The sequence below is a fragment of the Primulina tabacum genome, chromosome 9 (assembly GCF_025594145.1).
Source record: "Primulina tabacum isolate GXHZ01 chromosome 9, ASM2559414v2, whole genome shotgun sequence".
Classification (NCBI taxonomy): domain Eukaryota; kingdom Viridiplantae; phylum Streptophyta; class Magnoliopsida; order Lamiales; family Gesneriaceae; genus Primulina; species Primulina tabacum.
The window spans coordinates 28,794,821-28,803,623 of NC_134558.1; the positions used below are offsets into that span (position 1 = coordinate 28,794,821).

General features: G+C 35.5%; 1 pseudogene; it reads right to left on the reverse strand.

Annotated features, from left to right (window-relative positions):
* Window positions 1-5,512: 5,512 nt before the first annotated feature.
* Window positions 5,513-8,079, reverse strand: LOC142556494 (zinc finger protein JACKDAW-like; annotated as a pseudogene).
* Window positions 8,080-8,803: the final 724 nt, after the last annotated feature.

The window sequence follows — 8,803 nt, forward strand, 5'->3', positions numbered from 1 at the left end:
TGAGCTCTCAGTTTTGGATGCTTCACTGTCAGAGTCAGCTCACTTTGACTTGTTTTCTTCTGCTACTAGAGCTTCATACTTCTTCTTGGATGAATTCTTCTCATCCTTGAACCTTCTTCTGTGCTCGAAGGGATTTTTACCCTTCTCAACTGATCTCCTACTGTCCTTTTTGGGCTTTGAACAGTCAACAATAAAATGCATTATATTTCTAAAGTTGAAGCACGCATTGGGTTTCTCCTTGGGTTCATTCCTATGATAGTTCCTCTGAAAGGAGCTTTGATTCTTTCTCATGAACTTTCCAAACTTTCTTGCAAACAATTACATTGCATCATTGCTTAACTGTTCTGCTGACGTTTCAATTGAAACTGATGGTTCCAATTTCATTACGCTTAGAGCAGTTGTAACTGGGGGAACAGTTGGCTCTCCTTCTCTGGTTTCCATCTCAAATTTGCAGGCTTTTAGATCTGAAAATAGATCATGTAATTCTACCTTGTTCAAATCCTTAGATTCCCTCATGGCCATGGTTTTAACATCCCACTCCTTGGGAAGGCCACACATAACTTTCATGACAATCTCTTTATTTGAGTGAACTCTTCCAAGTGCATTCACTTCATTCACTACGCTGCTGACTCTTTCATCAAAGTCATTCATCGATTCTCCTACTTTCATTTTGATATTGTCAAATTTCTGAACAGCAACTGATCGCTTCGTTTTCCTTTTTCTGCTCATTTTTTTTGGATAACTGAATAAGCTTCTCCCAAATTTCTTTAGCTAATTTACACATTTTGATTTTTCTAAATGTGTTTTTGTCCAGAGTTTTATACAAGATGTCCTTGGCCAAGTTGTCCAAGTTAGATTTTATTTTGTCTTTGGAGGTTCACTCATCTCGTGGCTTCTCTATCCGATGTGATGCTCCATCAGTCAAAGCAACGGTTGTATTGGCTTTCATGATTTTCATCAGTTTATCTGTAATGACATACCACATGTCAGCATCCTGAGCAATTGGATGAGCTTGCATTTTTATCTTTCAATCATCAAACTATTCCTTGGAGAACATGAGAATCTTGTTGAAAGAAGACGTGAGGATCTGTATTAGTTTGAGTGTTTGAAAGTATTCAAGACAAGATTAATCGCTCTGATACCACTTGATAGGATCAGTTAAGGTAGTTGAAGTGTTTAGAAGGGGGAGAGGATGAATAAACACTTCGGATTTTTGTACTCTTTTCAGTTATATGAATTAGTTCTTTGAGGAACTGATCCTAGTTTATTTGTCGATATAGATCAGTCAATTGATGGCATTGCAAAATAAGACTGAAATATAGATTGAATACTTAGTGTAAACTGAAATTGTAACTAAAATGAACACGTGAGTTTTTATGGATGTTCGGAGATTTCAAATGCTCCTACGTTACCCCTTCTATCACGAGGATATGATTTCACTAAAATACTTTGATATATTACAACTGATTGTAATAATCCACTTCAGTTGGTCTTACATGCTGCCAAACTAAAACTCTTAGTCTAATCAACTCTTTTTTAGTAATAAACTGAAATTGCTCTAACTGGTAGTCTGAATGCTGCTGATAAATTCAATGAATGTAAAGCTTGAGTGTGCGATCTGTAAATTGATAAATACTCATGAAAAGTATCACAAGTTGATTGAAGGTTGTAGTTTGATTGCTTTGTGTGTGTCCAGTTGTAGTCACTAGTATTCTTCAACTTATTCGATCAGTTATATATAGTCTTCGACCTCAACGGTCATATTGAATGCATTTAATAAACATTTAATGACAAATATCTGTTGAATCATAGTGTATTTACTTTATCTGACAGTAGTACGAGGTATTCAGACTTTATGTTTTGATTCATCTGTTCTGATTTGGTACGACCTGTCATTCTGTCTGCTAATACCTCAACTGATGACATGACCATTAGAAGTCAACTGATCAGCCAATTAGTTCAGCTGGACATTATCAGTTCTAACTGATGTCCTATCAGTTACGAATTTTTTCAGTTGATAAGGTTTTTTCAGTCTAGCTAGAACGAGGTCTTCAGTTACAATTACACGGCTGTTCGATTAGCTAGTTCTTCAGTTCTCTTCTTGATTTATTTGTCAAACTCTGAAACTTATAATATTCCAACAAAGATGATCATGAAACACATTTAAAAGTTACTGCATACTCTAAACTCGTTCCTAGGCGATTCAACCACCCAAAATAAGGATAAAGGTCGCTCAATTTCGAGACTAGCATCTGATATATTGTGAACCACATTTCATTGGAAGGAACATGGAGATGTTCTATCATACATGATTAGTGATCATAGGATGGGTGCACTGAACAAAACTCTACTGGATTTTCCAACTAGTTATCATTTATCAAGTGGATAAATTCGAGTTTATTTTTGTACCCCATTAGTCCTTACAACGCGAGACAACATAAAAGTTCTATGTACTAGTGCTACATTTTGACTCGTTTACCTGCTCCGCGAAGGTTATTTGGTGGCAAGGTTTTGTGTAGTATGGACATATGTAGGAGCCAATAGTAGAAGATTCACGACTTACCTATGAGTTGGGTATTCTATGTAATATGAGAGTTAATAATGCAAAGAATCTCTGCCAGAGTATGAGATGTGCTTTAGGGTAAAGTGGTTCCATAGTTGCGCTTGCAATGACACTATGATCATTTTAAGATACAACACATCATTATTGTATTCATACGCAACTCTCGATATAGCAGTGGTTGCAGACGATCATGATATATGAGATGAAATAACCATACTATACGCTAATCATATCTTACTGGTTCTTGCATGCGTTATTAATGATACTAATCATGGGTCGATGCTAATAGGAGCTCTTATCATGAATCAATGGGTCCAATTAGAGATAAGTTCTAATTTTCTTATGATCAAAGAGTTGAATTATAAAATGATGCTAATTAGGGTAAGCTAGTATAATAGACATACGTTTTTCTCAAATTACATTATTTGTGAACACATAACTATTTACATATGGGTGATCATATGATGATTGTAATGAACAACCTTCCCCAGACTTTCCAATTGGTTATCAATTATTGAGTGGATTTAATATGCGGTTATGGTTGTAGAACATTAGTACTTTGATGATACGAATCTGACCGAGCGTGGCGTGCAAATGATTGGAAGGAGATTTAGAGAGTGTCGTTGTTTCGGACCTTCAAGCTCAATAATGATGAATCAAGCATATCCAAGCAAGTGGTGAAGTTCAACAAAGAATATAAAGAAGGAGTCCCGAACAACTAAGCATATGAGTGCAAAATGGCCTGAGAGAAGCAGCGCAGCAGCACGCGCTAGCGCAGATGTGCAGAAGCAGCAGCACACACTAGCGCAGATGTGCAGAACTGCGCGCGCGCCCGCGCCAGAAATAGCGCAGCCGCACGCGCGCGCGTTCGCGCCAGATGTGGCGCCACCGCGCGCACCGTGCTGGCAGATGAGCAGATCCTTGCGCGCAGCTGCACGAGTTCACTCGCAGCCGCGCTCGCCGCTGTGCAGAATTTTTCGCGCGACCCTAGTTTCGGATTTTCTTCTTTGTTTTGGTTATTTAAGCATTGTAAAAACATTATGAACACAGATTATTAAGTTTTATAAAATTTCTTTGAGTTTTCTCTCAAAATTTCAAGGCTTTTGCTTTGTTCTTAAAAATCAAACTTATCAAAGATTTCATCTTTGTGGCGTTTGTCAATTGTTTTCACACGGGTTGTCAAAGACGAGTTCTTTGAAGGTTCGTCTGAAATTCGATTGTTCTATCGTGAATATTTGTTGCTAAGTTTTCATCGCTTAGAGGTGAATATCACAAAAGGGTTGCTTGTTTCAAAAGATCGAGACAAAACAACGTTCTTTGTTCATCGAATCGAGGGCGCGCGTGACTCTGTTTTTGAGCACGTTTGCTTTTCGTGGTTGAAGAATCGTATCATTTGACCTGAGATAACATACATGATATGCATACCAGTGCTGCATTTTGACTCGTTTACTGACTTCGTGAAGGTCATCAGGTGGCGATATTGAGTGTAGTTTCAGATCACATAGAAGATGATGCATTGTAGTCGGGGATTCATCGCTCACATATGGGTTTGAATATTTATGTGATCTGATAAGTTAATAATGTAAGGAATATCTGATTTGAGTATGATTTGTGCTTTAAGGAAAAGATTTTTCTTAGTTGTACACATGATGCTACTATGCTACCCAAAGATACATCACATTATTACCGAATTCATTTGCAACTCTTGATATATCAATGGCTGCAGATTCATCAGGATATATGTGTTGAATGGATCTTACTATATGCTAACCATAACATATTAGTTATTGCAAACATTATCAATGATAGATAGAGGACCATGGGATGATGCTACTAGATGCTCTGACCATGAATCGATGGGTGCAATCAGTACTGAGTTATGACATTTTTGTGATCAAGTTATGCACAGAATTAGGCTAACAAGGGTAAGTCTGTACAAGAGATAAATGTTATCTTGAATCATATGAGTTGTGAACTCATGGCTAGTGGTTTTTCTGAACCATTGATAATTACATAAGTAATGAATTCTATGTTCTCATTGAGATAGTAAAATTTAAGGAGATAAAGTTGATGATTTAGTTTGATTGAGATCAAACAAATGATTTATAAAGGTGTTTATAAGTATATTCTATATTTAGAAGTTCTGGAAGTTAGCATGACTGCTAATTTTTTTGGAGAGTGCAACTACCTAATTTATTGAAGGAGTTCAAAAATATTCAGCAGCTATAAATGAATCGGTGGACTATTTTGACTTTCGAAATTTTCATTTATCATCATAGTAACGAGTTTTATACTCTCGTCAAATCGGTGATGTCTGATTGTCGATTGAGATTTTGATGAAAGCACAATCATGAATTATTTTCAAAAAGGACTATTACAGCTTAATCTTGGATAGTTGGAGTCGAGCGTAAATCGATAAAGGTTAATAATCTACACATTCTACGAATGAAGTTAAAATTTTAAACTTCTATTGCGTATTGGATGCGAGAAAATGATACACCAACATAGATATCTTAGCTTAATGAATGTGGCTTCATAGCATGAGATGGTTTCACTTATTCTCAGAGTATACACTTGACAACCACATACATATATGCTACCTACTTGGTTCGGACGAGATACATGGAAAACCATTAGATCGAAAGTCACTTGGCGTTGTTCGATCCTATTTGCTTAGTAATATTGTTTTATTGTTACATTTTGTTCAGAAGTTTTGGCTTAGACTCCTGATTATTTGTTCTTTCTTTTTTTGAAAAAAAACACCACCCTGGTCAATTGTAGGTTTTGTTTTTTCAACAAAAGTTGCTTTTTAAAAAAGAACAAAAACCTAAGACCACATGATTTGCAGTGTGTTAATTCATGATCATATTATAAGATTTGTTAATGTTAAATTGAAGTACATTATTCAAACTTCTTTCATGCAAACTATAGCACTGAACAACAAAAACAATCACAGACTCGCACATTTAATTTTGTGGTCCACACTTCCATACACAAACCCTAGAATTTAAAAAAATACACACACCATCATTAATACATATTTTTTCTCCCTTGTGAACCTTTTGTCGTGTCTCTTCCAACAAGCAGTGGCCCCCTCCCCATCTCTGACAATTCACAAGATCTCCTGTTTTTCAAGTCTTTGCAGAAGCTAATGGAATCCCTTCTGTCATGTAATATCGGCCTTCCAATGTTTCTGCAGTAAATAAATTTCACCGCCTTAGTGATATTCATAATCTGATTCCAGAATATATCAGTGATTGATTCTGCTGTAATGGTTCAAATTGTTCATTGCGGAATCCATGGAAGCATATTCTTGCAATAAATGTCTGTTTTCTTTCGCTCCCACTCCAAGAAAATCCCTTGTAAGGCCATTTCGACCTCCGAACCCGGCGCCTGGAGAGCTACCATTTGGCATTAAAACAAAAGGGTCCAAGTTTCTTGCGCTGCTCATTAATGGGTTCGAATCAAAATCGTCAAATAACAGCCCATCGTGGTCTCCATTGGTGGCAGCCATTAATTCATTCAAATCATCAGCTTTTGCAAGAGTATTGTGATGGAACAACAATTCGTTCCTACTTTGATTCAGAGAATTGAAGCTGCTCATGTTGGTAAATGAGTTCATTCGTCCAAAATTATTGCCAGCTGTCCCAAACATTTCAGGGTTGTTGCTTCTGGTTGATCCCAATTGACCTGCCTTTTGAAATATTGCGGAAGCAAACATTTGGGCTGCGGAACTATTTGTTTCATACAAGTTGACCCTATTTTCTTGTTCTTCTTCCTCCTTCAGTCCTCTACTGAACAATTGATTCTGTGAAGCAATTTGCTCTAATTCTGGTTGGTTGGTTGAACTTGATGCCAAGTAATTAGTATTAGAACTTGGATTTCCAATTTGATTGCCTGCCCACATTGGAAACTTTTGTTGTTTTTGCAAATGATCAAGATCCAGCTGATGATTTCTGGATTCCAATCCTCCGAATTCGGACTTAAACATGAAGGGAAAACGGGATCTTCCAAAATTTTGAAGAACATTTAATCCTCCATTCATCAATTCATTCCTTATATTCAAATTTGCACAAGGAATCGGAGTGCTAAATCTTGCATTTTGTTGTGCCAGTGCATCACAAAAGGCTCTGTGAGTGAGAAAGCTATCCTTTCTGAGGGGAGAAAAATCGGCATTACAAAATTAGCAATGTTGAACTTTTCTTGCATAGTTGAATATTTATCAAGGAACGTACATTTTGAAAAATTCCTTAATTTTGGTTAAAAATAATAATTAAAATTGAAGAGTTCAAAATGAATGCATCATCAAATATTTTAATCCGAACATAATCATAGTAACTGGTCACTGTATTCCAGTTTCATTAAAGTAATGCATGTGCTCAGTATACTCCAATTTCATTGAAGTCATCGAATCTTTTGCATTTATTTCAAAAACAAACCAATTATAGTATACCCTCTTAACATCTCCTGCAATAATTTGAAGTTTAGTGTATAAAATGTGACACAAGAATATAAATTCTATAACATTTAATGCTATATTATCTAATATATTAAGCAAATATTGGAAATATGTAGCAAAAGTTTGTACTATTATAACATTAACAATCAAGCCAACAACTGAAAGTACCTCGAGAAGATAGTCCCACAGTCACATTTATACTCTCTAGTCCCACAAATCTTGCCATGAGCTTTCCAATCGGATTGAACGGCGTACTTTTTCGTCGCATTTCTCGCATTTCCATTTCTTTTCACAATGTTTTCTGCTGTAATGTTTCTTAATACCTGTCAAATCTCCAAGTGCCCTTGAAGGGTCATTGTGCACACAAGTTTTTTCGGGGCAAATGTACACCTTTCTTTTTATTGCTTCTTTGGTTCTTTGCTTGAGTTTCCATGGGAGATTATGTCCTCTTCTGTGTAGCTGCAGATTCTGTTCCCTCTGAAAACCCTTGTTGCAGACTTCACAGATGAACCTGTTTGTTGCCATCAGAGAATTTGGAGAAAGTGCTAGCACTTCTGAATTTGGATCTGCTTATATATATATATATAGATTAAATATTTAAAAAATCTTTGGATAATATATGAAATATCTGCATGCAAGATTCTTGCCTGGTTTTCCTGAGAGGTTTCTTTTCTTCTTGGATAGAATCTGTTTAGGGTTTGCAGGACTGGGAGCTTCGATGAACCCTCCAATGGAAGAAAGCCCACCATCTGACATCATTTTTCCGAGGCTAAACTTTAAAATTTGACACAAAGAAAAGGAAGGATTTTGCTGAGAATGGCTAAAACCCTGATGAAATCTGATGTAGTTTCCCTTAAAACAAAGATACAAATAATGAGAAACTAGGTTAAGTGCACATCGATGGAGTTGCAAGCAAATATTTTGTTTCCTTCGGTGTCTGAATGTTAGCAGAAACTATATTATTATCTGCCATAAGACCTAGCGAGGTAGCTTGGTTAAAGGGGGAGGAATAATACATCATTTTCTATCATTTTCAATTTCTCTATCCTTATCTTGCTGGTTGCATTTTCTCTAAAATCGGCCAGCCGTAAACATTTTGACCACTCTCTTTCTATATATTTCTACTTACACGATTCATACACGTAACATGTGTTTGTGTGTGTATATATTTGTGATAACAGGAAGAGCATATGTAGCATGTGATCATGGCAATATATACTCACATAGACAATACATATAGAAATATTAGTTAGTACAAGTAATTTGAATTTTAAATTAATTTTAAGGAAAATTACAATTTTGGTCATGTTAGTTGTCCTATTTTTGGTTTTAGTCTTATAAATTGTCAAAATTTGGTTTTCTTACAGTAACTTGAATTTTTTTTTTGTTTAAGTATTTTTTTGTCCGAAACCACTAAATTCATCTAATGTAGTGTACTTGACACCGATATATTTGGTTTTAATACAGTAACTTGGATTGTTTTCGGCTTTTGGTATTTTTCTTGTCTGAAACCACTAAATCTATCAAATATGGTTTATATATATAGTCGTCATTGTAACCTACATGACACATGTAAGAAAATAGAACTCATTGTATTCAAATTAAAATTAATATGATAAAAAAGGAAAAATAAAGCAATACAACTCTCAATATTTCAAAATGGTGAAAAAAATTTGTCATTTCTCTTTATTTTGTTTATGTATATTTTAATATGTGTGACAAAATCTTTATTATTGTCACATGAGTCATATAAGAGATTATATGTGTCAAATATGCAATAT